Genomic DNA, 14,925 nt, shown 5'->3' with positions numbered 1-14,925 from the left:
AGAGATCAGGAAATATAGGAGGATATACCCTTTTTCTACTTATGGGAGAGACTTATTCATTTATGTGAGGGTTGAAATGGTGGCTGGCATCTTCATTCAATAAACTACTACACAGTGCTCTTCTGTGGTTGTCTCCCACTGTAGAAGAGGCTATTAGCCTGTTTCTGCAGACGGTCCAGAATTTGTGTAATGGAAGAGCCTTCAAGAGACAATAGCACATGTATCATGTTAACTGGTTCCAGTCTCTTAACCAGGTGGAGAATGGAAGCCTATTTGATTGGCTGCAATTGTAGAATTGAAACTAGAAGCACTTTCTCAAAAAATCTTAGCCTCAACCATTCTCTTCCACATCTTTATATTATCTGGACTACTTTGTTTACAACTTGTAGTTAGAGATAATGCTGAAAGGGGAGAGGCCTTGGGCCTCATCATTTGTTCTTTTGTGTTTTGGGTGAAGGAGATTAATCTGGAGGCTCTGGAAGTCATGAGAGCAAGCCTCTAGATATTACAACACCCAAGTTTTATAGCCAGCCCAGCATCTACATTCTGAGTGGTAAGAACCTCTAAGACTCAGCCTACCAATATCTGGGGTGATGACCGGCATCTGTCTGTCTGTCATGCTGCATCTGAATATGAACTTGGTGGGACCTATGCTAGGTAGAAACTGTTCTAAGTTTGAGCCATTTTCCCTAGTGACCACAATGGTATAGGGGAAAGTGTGCTCCTTAAGTGTTGGGGGGAAATGTTTATACTGTTGTTATTGCATATCTTTGAGGCAAACATGCCTTTGTAAAAGCTAAATGATGACAAGTGCTTGAATGGAACAGGAGTGTTAGTCACTAGCATTTAAGAATTGAAGAGGAAGGAATAGAACCCATGGAGAATCAAAAGACGGCATTAGAAAAGAGACACTGCAAGACCCTCAGGGTACCCTTAAAAACCTTGAGGGGAAGATGAAGCAGCCTGGCTTTGGGACTGTAAGTAATAGCAGCCTGAGAATGGACAACTAAAACACATGGATGGTGTAGGCAAGTTTAAGTCTGACTTGGAGCTGCCTTTTCTGTTTTGTTTTGGTTTTTCTTGAGTACAGGTAACTAAGCAGTGACCCTAAGAAGAACATTTCCATCTTTGGAGGTAACTTTGAGTATTCAAGAGTGCCAGAGATTCTAGATCCCTCAACTAGATCTGATGGGCAACATTAGGAATGTTCTACAACTCCGCTGCTTCTTGGAGAATTCGAAGGAAGAGCCCAATGTCTGGCCTGGCTTGCCCAAAGGCATGAACCTAGAGGGAATTGTTTGGACTGGGCAGAGCCAAGGAGAACTGTGTAATGCCAATTCAGTCCTAGTAACTGATATTTAAGTCTTGGCTTAGAATACTTAAGTTACCGCTTCTTATTTAAGATTTTCTTTCAATGTGTATTGTGAGTCTTTTGTGTTTAGAATTTTTTTTAATGTGTTGAGGAAATAAATACCTGATTTACAATGTATTTTGAGTATTTGTTCTCTGCTTTTGAGAAGACTTTTAGACAGGATGTATCTAGGTAAATCTATGTAAATCTTCCCCAGGGTTCTGGAGATTGTTGTTCATCCTTCCTTCTCGAAGATGTCAAATGGGTGCTCTCTTGATTTGCAAGTGAATTGAATTTAAGTAAGACCGAACTGTGCAAAGTCATCAGCCTGGCTCTCTCCTCCAGAGTCATCTGAGTCCAGTGGCAAGACGTAAGTCAGGATGACTGAAGATGGCCCCAGATGCAGTGTGGGAGACCTTGGTCTTTTTAAGCTAAGATTTTTACCAGGTCTCAGTTTGTCTGAGGCAACACCCATTCATTGATTTAAGGCTAAGTAAGAAATGAGACAGAAGATGATCTCCTTTGTCTACTAAAAAAAAAAAAGTCATTCTGGGAGGGGAAGACCCTCAGGGGTTTCTGGCCAGAAGAGAAACAATTGTTATTTACACCCACTCTGAGCCATCAAAACCCAAATAGTGACCCAGAGAGGCTTGGGCTGGGACCTATTATTGGCCCATCAGTGAAGGCCAGAGTGATTTGGGCTTAAGACAGAATCAAGTAGCTCTATTTGAATCTCAATAGGTTTGATACCCAAAGGCATCAAAGCCTGGTTTTCCAGAGCTCTATTTCAAGAAATCATAACTACATGAGGCAAAAGAATTAATTTCCCAGTTTTTCAAAAACAAAACCAAAAAATAAATGATAGAATAAATAACTAGGGAAGAAAAAAATCTAAGCCCCCAAACCCCAAGATACTTTGTGAAGTACAAGTGATCAAAATTTATATTCCTTTGGACAGAGCACCCACATAGGATGTAATCCAAAGGTATCTTCCCCAGGGCTCAGAAAGCATAGGATGCAAAGAGCCAGAAGTTAAAGAAACAATCTAACCTCTCTCATGAATGGCTCAGATCTAATACAATTTCTGCATAGCATTGGTTCCACGAAGTTCACATCTAGATGTTGTAGGACTACTATTAAGCTACCCCAGGATCAACACTATTCCAAACCTGTGAGGATGGGTCCAGACCTGAGAGAGATGGAGAAGGCAAGCACTCCATATCCCCTGGGCTCAGCGTTGGTTTAGTTCTTTATACATATTGTTTATCCAATTAGAATATAAGCTCCCTGAGGACACGGACTGTTTCCTTTTTATCTTTGTACTCCCAGCACTTACCACTGTGCCTCAGAATTTGTTTATCTATTGATAGATTGATTCAAATGTGGTGATGAGGGAGGAATGCATTTTGGTCATGCCAAAATGTTAGTTGGATTATGTTACTTGTCCCTGCTTATTGTGAGAGTTTTGCAAAAAAGACAGAGAGACAGAGACAGAGAGAGAGAGAGAGAGAGAGAGAGAGAGAGAGAGAGAGAGAGAGAGATGAATTCAGGCTAGTAATAATGTCTAGTAATAAATAAGTAAAAGATTTAACATTCTGTGATTCTAATTATTTTCTCTTGAATAGAAAGACAGTAAATAAAAGAGTTGCAGCTGTCAAATTGTTTATCTTTGCTACAATTTTGGACTTTAACATTTCCCCCCAATCAGCTGTGTTTTTTAACTATTGGTAAAAATGTATTGGAATCTAGAAAAAATTCAGGTAATTTTTAATAATATAGATTCAATAATATAGCCAATATTTATTCAGAGGGGCATCCAGTCATTTCCTCTCTCAGGACCTCAGTTTCCTCATTCATATACTGAGGAAATTGACCTAGATGATCTTGAAGTCTTTTTCAAGCTTTCATTGTCTTGTGCTTCTTCTAGAATCATGACCCAGGTAGTAGAAGAAAACCGTGACGGAGAAAATAGTTTTCTGAGGTGGAGCTTACTGTATGAGCTTAGGCAAGTCAACTGAGAGGCAGCTGTGTGGTAGGAGATTGGACACAGGACTTGGAGTCAGAAGACTTGGTTCTGAACTCCAACAGTCGCTCCCTATTGTGGAATGAGTCACTTTCTCTTATGGCCTCAGGTTCTTTATCTGTAAAATGAGGGTATTGAACTGAATGGATCAGCCTTGTGTAGGAGGTGTGCTCAAGCTGAGCTTGAAGGAGGAGATAGGGGGTCAAGAGGGGGAGAGAAGGGAGAGAATTCCAGGTAAGGTGGAGAGCCCTGAAAAGGGATAGAAGCAGGAGAAACTACTGATGTAGACAGAGAGATGAAGGGACTTTAGAGTTCATTGAGTTCAATACCTTAATTTTGCAGATAAGAAAAGTTTCAGTGAGATGAATGGTATGCTATGTCCAGGGGAGAACAAGTAGGTCAATTTGACTAGAACATGGAGTGTAGGGGGTGTAAATAGATAGATAATAGAACATTTATTAAACATTTACTGTTGTGCCAGACATTGTGCTGAGCACTGAGAATACAAATAGAAGAAGAAAAAAAGATGATCTCTACCTTCAAGGAGCTTTTATTTTATATTTTAAGGAGGGAAAGTGACACATAAGAAGGAGCTGGAGGAAGATAGGGATACCCACACGGGCAAGATAGGAAAATCCAAAGTCAGGAGCAGAGCTGAGTGATTGACAGGCAATTAAAAATGTCTGTTATTCAACTGGCAGTCATTAATACTTAGTATTGCTGCTCCTTTTATGTATATTTATCTTGCTTCTCCCAAGAAATTACTGGACAAGTCACTTGACTTCTCTTGTGCCTCAATTTCCTCATGTGTTAAATGAGGACATTTGGAATTGAGGACTTCTTAGTTTCCTTCCAGCTCTATATTTATGATCCTATGATCCTATGCGCACTGATTACCATATGTGTATCATCCTCTATAGCAACTAGCATGAAACCTAAAAAAAAAAATTGTTAAAAATCGGCAGCTAGGTGTCATAGTGGATACCACTCTGGGCCTGGAGTCAGGAAGATTTGAGTTCACAGCTGGCCTCAGACACTTACTGGCTGTGTGATCCTGAACAAATCACTTAACTCATGTTTGCCTTGATTTCTTCAACTGTAAAATGGGGACAATGAAAGCAGCTACCTCATAGGGTTGTTGTGAGGATCCAATGAGATAATATTTGTAGAGTGCTTAGCACAGTGCCTAACATATAGTAGGTGGTTTATAAATGCTTATTCCTTCCTCTTCCTCTCCCCCTACTTGTTTTAACTTCCCTACACTTCAGTTATATCTGTTGGGGGACTTAAACCAAAGGAAAAGAAGGAATTTATGACCAGTGAAAAATCTACTTATTGGACCACTCAATCAATCCAATTCCTCAAATATATCTCAAGCTTACTATGTTTGAGAGGGATTTAGTATAATGGGAAGAATACTAGATTTGTCATCAAGAGATCCTTGAGTTTGAATCCTGCCTTTGATACTAGATAGCCATATGACAATGGGAAAATTTGAACCTTAATCCTCATTTGCAAAATGAGAATAGTAATACCATAGTATCCATCTTACATGATTATGATAATCAAATGAGATAATGCATGTAAAGCAGTTTGCAAACATTAAGGGTTTTATATCAGTCAGCTTTATCATCTTATGGGACAGCTAGGTGGTATATGGAATGGAGTGCCAGGTCTGGAGTCAGGAAACTTCCTCTTCCTGAGTTTAAATCTGGCCTCAGACACTTACTAGTCAGTCATGTGACCTGGGGCAAGTCACTTAACCCTGTTTGCCTCAGTTCCTCATCTGTCAAATAAGCTGGAGAAGGAAATGGCAAACCACTTCAGTATCTTTGCAAAGAAAACCCCAAAAGGGGTTGAGAAGAGTCAGACGTGACTGAAAAAGGATTGGGCAACAGCAATATATCACTGTATAAATGGGTTAAAACAATCACCTTCGCAAGTATAAGTTAGGAGAGATATGACTAGGCACCAGTTTGTCTGAAAAAGATATGGGAATTTTGGTGGATTACAAACTTAATTTGAATAAAAAGTGTGATTGAAAAAAATTAGTGCAGTTTTAAGTTGTATTCAGACAGACGCAATATCTAGGAATAGAAAATGAAACTTCTGCTGTACTCTGCCCTGGTTACACCAAATCTGGAGTATTGTATTTGTTTCTGGGTGGCACAGTGTTTAAAGGAAATTGATAAACTGGAGAGTATTTGGAGGAGGGAGCTAGAATGATGAAGGGCCTGGAAATTAAGCCATATGAAGATCAGCTGAAGGAATTGCAGATATTTTGCCTCAAGAAGAAAAGACTTTGGGGGAAAATAAATGTTTACAAATATTTGAATGGCTGTCAGGAAGAACAGAGATTATACTTGTTCTACTTGGTCCCAGAGGGAAAAATTGTAAAGAGGATTAATGTAAGGAAAACAATTAGAGATAACCCCAAATGGAAAGAGTTGCTTTAAGAAATAGTGGATCCTCACTTAGTGAATTCAAATGGCTGACCATTTGTCAGATATATTGGAGAAGAGATTCTTGTGTGTGACCTCTAATATCCCTCCTGACTCTGAAATTATGTGATTCTGTGATCATATTTAGTGCTCTGGGAAATACACATACAGACAATTAAATAATGTAAGGATCACAATAATTAGATATCAACATTTCTTTCCTCTGACATATATCAATTTTTCTATTGACAAATGTAGAGTTTATAGATAGTGTAGGCTGGAAGAGACCATCAAAGGATCACAAAAGAGACTAGTTACAGGATCATAACATCAGATTTATAGCTAGGAGGGACCTTAGAGGTCATCTAGTTCATTCTAATCATCTACAGAGGAAGAGCCAACATAATAAAAATGACAGTTCTACCTAAAATTAGTGTACTTATTCAGTGCTTTACCAAACTACTAAAAAAATTATTTCATAGGACTAGAAAAATCATAACAAAATTCATCTGGAGGAACAAAAGGTCAAGAATACAAAGGGAACCAATAAAAAAAAAAGTGAAAGAAGTGGTATGGCTTAGCCATACCAGATTTCAGATTGTATTACAAAGCAGTAATCATCAAAACAATTTGGTACTGTTTAAGAAAAAGAGTGGTGGATCAGTGGTTTAGGTTAGATACACAATACACAGTAGTAAATGACCATAGTAACCTAGTGTTTTATAAACCCAAAGATCCAAGTTTTGGGATAAGAATTCACCCAAAAAAAAAAACTTCTGAGAAAACTGGAAAGCAATTTGGCAGAAACTAAATATAGACAAAAACCTTACACCATATACCAAGGTAAGGTCTAAATGAGTACATGATTTAGACATAAAGGGTGATAATATAAGCAAATTAGTGGAGCATGGACTATCTTACCTGTCAGATCTATGGCTAAGGAAAAAATTTATGACCAAATAAGAGATAGAGATAGAGGAAATAAAATGGACAATTTTGATTCCATTAAATTAAAAAGGTTTTGCATGAACAAAACCAGTGCAGCCAAGATTAGAAGAAAAGTAGAAAACTGAGGGAAAATTTCTACATCAAATTTCTGATAAAGGCCTCATTTCTCTAACATGTAGAAAATTGAGTCAAATTTATAAGAATACAAATCATTCCCCAATTGACAAATGGTCAAAGAATATGAACTGGCAGTTTTCAGATGAAGAAATCAAAGCTGTCTATAGTCATATGAAAAAATGCTCTATATCACTATTAACAAGAGAAATACAAATTAAAACAAGTCTGAGATACCACCTCATACCTCTCAGACTGGCTACTGTGACAGAAAAGGAAAATGGCAAATGTTGGAGGGGATGTGGGAAAATTGAGACACTAAAGCATTATTAATGGAGTTGTGAACTGATCCAACCTTTCTGGAGAGCAATTTGGAATTTTTTCCTAAAGGCTATAAAACTATGCATATGCTTTGACCCAGTAATACCACTACTAGGTCTGTATCCCAAAGAGATTTGAGAAAAAAAAGGAAAAGGACCCATATGGCAAAAAATATTTATAGCAGCTCTTTTTTGTGGTGGGAAAGAATTGGAAATTGAAGGGATGCCCATCAATGGGAGAATGGCTGAACAAATTGTTGTATATGACTGTGATGGAATACTATTATGCTATAAGAAATGATGAACAGGATGCTTTCAGAAAAACCTGGAAAGACTTGCACCAACTGATGCAAAGTAAAGTGAGTAGAACCAGGAGAACATTATTCACAATAACAGCAATATTGTATGATGATCAACTATGAATGACTTAGCAACTCTCAGCAATACAATGACCTAAGACAATTCTGAAGGACTCGTGACCAAAAATGATATCCATCTCTAGAAACAGAACTAATGGAGTCTGAGTGTGGATCAAAGCATACTTTTTTACTTTTTAAATTTTTCTCATTTTTTGTGGGGGCGGGCCTGTGTTTTCTTTCACAACATGACTAACATGGAAGTGTGTTTTGCATGACTGCACATGTGTAGCCTATATTAAATTGCTTGCTTTCTCAAAGAGGGGAGGGAGCGATAGTTTGGAATTCAACATTTTAAAAAAACAAATGTTAATTTTTTTACATGTAATTGGAAAAAATAAAATATTAAAAAAATCTAAGAAAAAAATCACAGTAATTTTTCCAGCCAAGTTTGACACTGAAAGACAGATTTCTATAGACAATGAGGATAGAATCTTCCAAGAGCATGCCATAGGGAGTATTGCAGCACACAGGGAATGAAAGAAGACCAACACTGTGTACCAGGGCAGGAAGAAATCTCTTGGTATCCCCAAATTAGTAAAGGGTGCAGGCATGGATACCATATGGCAGCCTGGTCACTTCCTACATAGTTTCAGGTTGCAGATCCAAGGTGAACTGTGGAGGTAACCTACACCAAGGGATGAAAGAGAGAAGTGGTTGTGGGCCTTAGACTGTATACTGAGTGAAGAACAGGTTCAGAAGCAATAGCAGGTGTGTGGCTCCAGGAGCAGAGCATGGACTCAGTTCAAGCCTCCTGGAACGTCTGCAGCCTGCGATGGAATAATGAGGGCAGAAATCCTACCAGGGGTGGGAAACCTGTGGCCTCCAATGTGGCCTTCTAGGTCCTTGGGTGTGGCCTTTTGACTGAGTCCAAGTTTTACAGAACAAATCCTTTTTATTAAGGGGATTTGTTCTGCAAAGTTCGGATTCACTTTAAGGGATGCATTTGAGGACCTAGAGGGCCACATGTGACCTTGAGGCCACAGGTTCCCATCCCTGTGACCTAGACCAAAGGAGAGCCTGCAGTTCTATATCGCTGAAGCTGCAGAGCTTTCCATCTGGTTGATGGTGGATAAGTCCAGCACTAGTCTATTGAAATTCCAGCTAAGGATAAATACATAGGCATGTTGCTCAGTCTTATGTCTAGGTCATGAATTTGCAGAGCTTAGATCAGGAGAGAAGTAAGTTGACTTTGACCTGGATGACACCACTTTGGGAGCATTGAAAGCCTGCAGTTCATATTTCTCTTTTTTATAAATAGTATTTTATTTTTTCTAATTACATGAAAAGATAGTTATCAACATTCATTTTTTATAAGATTTTGAGTTCCAATTTTTTCTCCCTCCTCCCTCCCCAAGGCAGCAAGTATTCTGATATAGCGTTATACATGTGCAATCACCTACCTATCATATTTCAAGAAACCATAAAAGAAAATTGCCCAGATCTCTTAGAACCAGAAGGCAAAGTAGAAATAGAAAGAGTCCACAGTCGCCTCCTGAAAGAAGCTCCAAAATGAAAAACCTAGGAATATTGTAGCCAAAATTTGGAGCTTCCAAGTCAAAGGAAAAATACTGCAAGCATCTAGAAAGACAGAATTCCAATATGGAGGAATCAGAATTAGAATCAAATAAGATTTAGCAGCTACCACTATCAAGTGGAAATGGAGAGATCTAAGCAAAAGATCAAGGCCTACAACCAAAAATAACTTACTCAGCAAAAAACCAAGTATAATGCTACAGGTGGAAAAATGGATCTACAATGACATACAGGACTTCTAAGCATTCCTGATGAAAAGATTAGAGCTACATAGGAACTATGAAATACCAGCATAAAAAGGTAAACATGAGAAAGCAATCATAAAGCACTAGACAAGGACAAACTGGTCACATTCTAATTTGGAGAGATGATACATACATGTATCCCCTCAGAACTCTATTATCAGTAGAGGTCATAGGGAGTTGAATTAGACAGAGGACTTGAAAGTTGATCTGTTATGTTTTGATGATCTTAAAAAAAGGATGGTAAGAAAGGGGACTAGGAATATACTGGCAGATGGGAGTGGAAAGGAGAGGAAAGACTGGGAAAACTCCCACATAATTGGGATGCACAAGTAGAAGTCTATATAACAAGGAAGAGGGAGTGGGGAGGAGTGAGAGACAATCACTTTCATCTAAACTGATCAAAGGATGGAAGAATATATACATATATATATGTATATATATGTATATACATACATACATACACACAGAGCTGGTACAGAAATATATTTCATCCAATAAGGAAACAGGAAAAAAAGAGGTTAAGGAAAGTGGGGATTAAATGAGGGATTAGTTAGAAGCAAAATAAACTCTTAAAGATGGGACAGGAAACAAAGAGAAGGGAACACAGAAGAGAATAGGATAGCCAGAAATACACAATTAACCATCATAACTGTGAATATGAATGGTATCATCTCACGCATAAGACAAAAGAAGATAGCAACATGGATTAGAAACCAGAATCTAAAAATATGTTATTTAAAAGAAACACTCTTGAACCAGAAAGATGCAAACAGAAATAAATTAAAGGGCTGAGCAGAATCCATTATGCTTCAGCTGAAGTAAAAAAGGCAGGGGTAGCTAGCAATCATGATTTTAGACAAAAGAAAAGTAAAAATAGACCTAATTAAAAGAGATCAACAGGGAAACTGAATGTTTTCTGAAAGGTACCATAGACAATGAATTAATATCAGTGCTAAACATATAGGTACCAAATGGCATAGCATTTAAATTCTAAAAGGAAAAGTTAAGTGAGTTATAGGGGAAAATAGATAATAAAACTATAATAATGAAGGATTTCAATCTACTCCTCTGAGACCTAAATAAATCTAAACAAAAAAATGAACAAAAATAATGAAAGACCGGAATAGAATTTTTAAAAAGTTAGATATGATGAACATTGTATGGGAATAGAAAGGAATATATGTATTTCTCTGCTGCGCAAGGTACCTTCACAAAATTTAACCTAGTTTTTGGGCAAAAAACCTCACTAATTCAGAAAAAAAACAAGAAATATGAAATAAGTGCTTTACAGACCACAATACAATCAAAATTATATTCAACAAAGGTGCTCTGAAGCAAAGATTAAAAATTAATTGAAGACTAAATAACACCATCCTAAAGAATGGATGGGCCAAAGAATCAGTCATAGAAACAGTCAATAATTTCATTAAAGAAAATGATGACAATATAGGAAGCAGTATATCAAACATTTTGGGATGCAGCCAAAGGAGAACTTACAAAGGGAATTTGTATTTCTAAAAACACATTCATCAATAAAAGAGGGAAAAAAAGGCCGATCAACAAATTGGGCATTTAATTAAAAATTTTAAAATCCAACAAATTAAAGCTTTCCAATTAAATACCAAAACAGAAATCCTTTGAAAAATAGAGTCTTTGCAAAATAATAGAAGCAAGTTTCTCTGATAAAGATATACAAATACAATATCATATGATAAACATTTATAAAGTACCCACAATGTGCCAGGCACTGTGCTAAGTTCTAGGGATACAAATAAGAAAAAGAAAGATAGTCCCTATCCTCAAGGAGATTATAATCTAATGGAGGAAGACAATATACAAAAGGAAACTGAAAAAGGGTGGGAGAGTGCCAGAGTGTACTGGGCAAAGGGGCATGATGAAGTGAATCAAGCAGATTAGCTTGTGGCAAATTAGGAGATGGTTGGGATTTCAAACCCTCTATAAAGGGAGGCTATGGCAGGAGTTTTTTGCTTCACCCTCCAGCCCTACAATCAGAGGCAGAAGGAACAGAAGGTACTGATGAGGTTCAAGTAGCATAGCTGAAGGAATCTCCATGATGATGAGCATGTTGGTGATGAGTTTATCCTGGGAAGCCTAGGATGACGATGACAATGGAGTTGAAACCAAGCAGAGCAATTTGTAGCAAATGAAGATATGGCTAGGATTTTGAGCCATCTCTAAAGGGAGACTACAGGAGAAGTTAACTGATTCAAATTTATAAGAATAAGAGATATTCTCCAATTGATAAATTGTAAAAATTTTCAGAGAAACAAATCCAAGCTATCAATGGCCATATGAAAAAAAATGGGTGGACAGAAAAAGAAAATGACAAATGTTAGAAGGGCTGTGGGAAGACACATACATTAACTGTTGGTGAAGTATAAACTGATCCAGCCATTCTGGAAAGCAATTTGGAAATGGTCCCAAGAGCAATTAAACTGTATATACCTTTTGACCTGGCAATATCACTGCTAGGTGTATACCCCAAAGAGATCAAAGAAAGAGGAAAAGGACCCATGTGTATAAAAATATTTATAGCAATTCAGCTCTTTTTATGGGGCAAAGAACTAGAGAATAAGAGGGTGCCCATCAACTGGGGAATGGCTGAGCAAGTTATGGTATGTGAATGAAATGGAATAATATCATGCTGTAAGAAAAAAAAAAGAAAAAGACAGTCTCAGAGAGGCCTGAGGAGATTTGTATGAACTGATACAGAGTGAAGTGAAGAGAAACAGTATAACAAATTATATTACAACATCAGTGTAGTAAAAACTCTGAAAGGCTTAAAAACTCTAATCAACACAATGACCCACCGCATTTCTAGAGGACTCATGATGAAACATGCTCCTGACAGAGAGGTGATAGACTCAGAGTTAAGAGTACAATTTTTTTTTAATATGACCAATGATTGTTTTGTGATTAATTACGTTTTAACTGTTTTGTTTTTGTTTTTGTTTTGCTTTATAGTGGGGAAGTAGGAGAGAAAGAATGAAGGCCTGAAAATAAAATAAAAATTGAATTTAAAAAAAAGGAAATCTCTATTTAATGGAAGGATTTGGCAATTTTTTTCCCCACTGGAAATGGAATTCCTTGAATGAGGATTCTCCACATCAGAGCTCTCTTTCTCAAAGGTATTTAGAGATGCAATTAGTGAATGTTTGTTAAGTGTTTGAGAAAATCAGCTGAAAGGTGCCATGTAAATGCAAGTTATTTGTGCAGGCACTGATTTAGTGTCTTCATGAATTTTGAAAAACAAATGCAAAGCCTCTTGGCATTAAGACATATAAGTGATAAGTCTAGTTCCCAAAAAGTATACAATTCAGATCTTACATTGCATTGTAGTTTTTGTAATAATGTTTTTTGTTGTTTTTTTTTTATAATGTGAAAAATCTAGCCAGTTGTCTTATCATTATAAAACCATTTTTTTCCTTTCATTTGGGCTATTCCTGTTAGGAGACAGAAGATTTTTAAAAATTAATGCAAGCAGTGATTTAATTGTCATGTTTCCCCTTCTGCTACTTTCCGCAGACAGGTAAGGCCTAGAATTGGATTTTGACAATTATTCTATTTTGGGCCTGTGTATTCCATCTTGATCCGTGCAAAATTTTGAGATTTATTACAGCAGCAAAGCATAAGTGAAACTTTACTGTAGGAACTAATTTTTCTATGATGGCTTGTTGACTTTTTAATTTATTTCCTACCAAGATACATTTCAGAAAATTAAGAGGATATCATTAAGATATTAAACTTAGTAAAGTCAGTCCCAATAGTAGGTTATGTTCTTAGAAATGATGATGTCAATCAATTAAATTCAATCAGTTATGGACATATGTATTCCTCAGAAGCACTGATATGCAAAATTGAGCAATAAAAGCCATAGGGCTTATGGGAAAAAAACAGAGTGAGGGGCCAAAGCTCAATGACAGATTAAAAAAATAGTTACCTAATAAAAATTATAGCTGTTTTATTTTGTTAAATGGCTAAGAAATACATAGATACTACAACAAATACTGGCAGTCTTGGGCAGTCCATGGACTTGGGTACTGTTTGAACTGCAACCTGATTCCCATGGGCTGGGCTGGCAAAATTTGAACAATTTGGGCAAGTGGAAACACTGGGCTTTGGGGGGCAGAAGAGGGGACCCGCCTTCCTCCACCTACAACTTCCGTTGCTTCAGAAGACATACAAAAATTATGGCAATTTACCTTGCCAAAGACCTGAAATTTTCTTGAGGAATTGGGCATCAGAAAAATTGCAACTTTTGAGTTATTGACAAGTGGTACAGTTTTCTATATTCTTCCTGTTTCTCAAGAAAGAAATTGGCAGAGGCAAATTAAAAATGTGAATTAATATAATCTATTGAGTTGGATCAAATTTGAGTTTTAATACTTGTTAGAGCAGAACTCTAGCAACTTCTCATAGAAGTATTTCAGTTCAATTTGGTAAATATTGTGTATGAAGTACAAAGATAAAGAGCAAACTTATTTTTCCCTTAGAAACAATATTATCATAGAGAAGTCAAACTCTCCTCGAAGTCTCATAAGTTGGATATCTCTCTAACTTTCAATAGAAATTATCACAAACAACATATTTTTTCCAACTCTACCTGCAACTATGCCATAACAAGGGGTTGAAAGCATATATAAATCAAGCACACAGGGCAATATAGTTGTATCTCCTGTTCCAGGCCCAATTCATCATACCTCAGATTCTGAACTTCCACAGAATGGGTCTAACTCTCTGGGGCTTATTTAAAGGGGTCATTCTCTCTCTCTGTCTCTCTCTCTTTGTGTCTCTCTCTTTCTCTCTGTGTCTCTCTGTCTCTCTGCCTTCCTCCTCCTCATGTTTTCAACTAGAGTTTACTTTAAGAAAATCTCAATGAACTCCACTTGGGGTTTTCTTGGCAAAGATACTGCAGTGGTTTGCCATTTCCTACTCCAGCTCATTTTACAGATGAAGAAACTGAGGCAAACTGGGTTAAATTATTTGCCCAGGGTCACACAGGTAATAAACATCTAAGGCCAGATTTGAACTCAGGAAGATTAGTCTTCCTGACTCCAGGCCCAATGTTCTATTCACTGTACCACTTAGCTGCCCAGTCGGTTTCTCTAAATGTGGTCTAAGGGTAGGTGATTTCCCAACTGATCCCTGTCATTCCCCACCTCAGTTAATGTAGTCATAGAATATAATCACACATCTGAGGTTTTAATCTGTTAACAAGGTATAATACCCAGTGATCTATTTATGCGGTACAAACAGCTGTCTGATTGAATTAAGAAGGGAACAATGCTACTGGCCAGTAAACAAATTACCTACACCCCTGGAGCCTTGAAATAAATAGTTAAACCCAGTTAGTAGTCAGTGAACATTCATTAAACCCCTTATATATAAAAAGAAAGGTTAAAAAAATAGTGCTTGTACCCTGGGTAAGTCACTTTAACCCCAATTTCTAGCCAAAAAAACAAATGCAAAAAAATAGTGCTTCATCTCAATAAGTTCACAGTTTAAAGGGG

The sequence above is a fragment of the Phascolarctos cinereus genome, unplaced genomic scaffold (genome assembly GCF_003287225.1).
Source record: "Phascolarctos cinereus isolate Bilbo 61053 unplaced genomic scaffold, phaCin_HiC Scaffold_2;HRSCAF=192, whole genome shotgun sequence".
In the NCBI taxonomy this organism is placed as follows: domain Eukaryota; kingdom Metazoa; phylum Chordata; class Mammalia; order Diprotodontia; family Phascolarctidae; genus Phascolarctos; species Phascolarctos cinereus.
The sequence above is the reverse complement of the archived record's forward strand: the minus strand, read 5'-3'. Positions refer to the sequence as shown.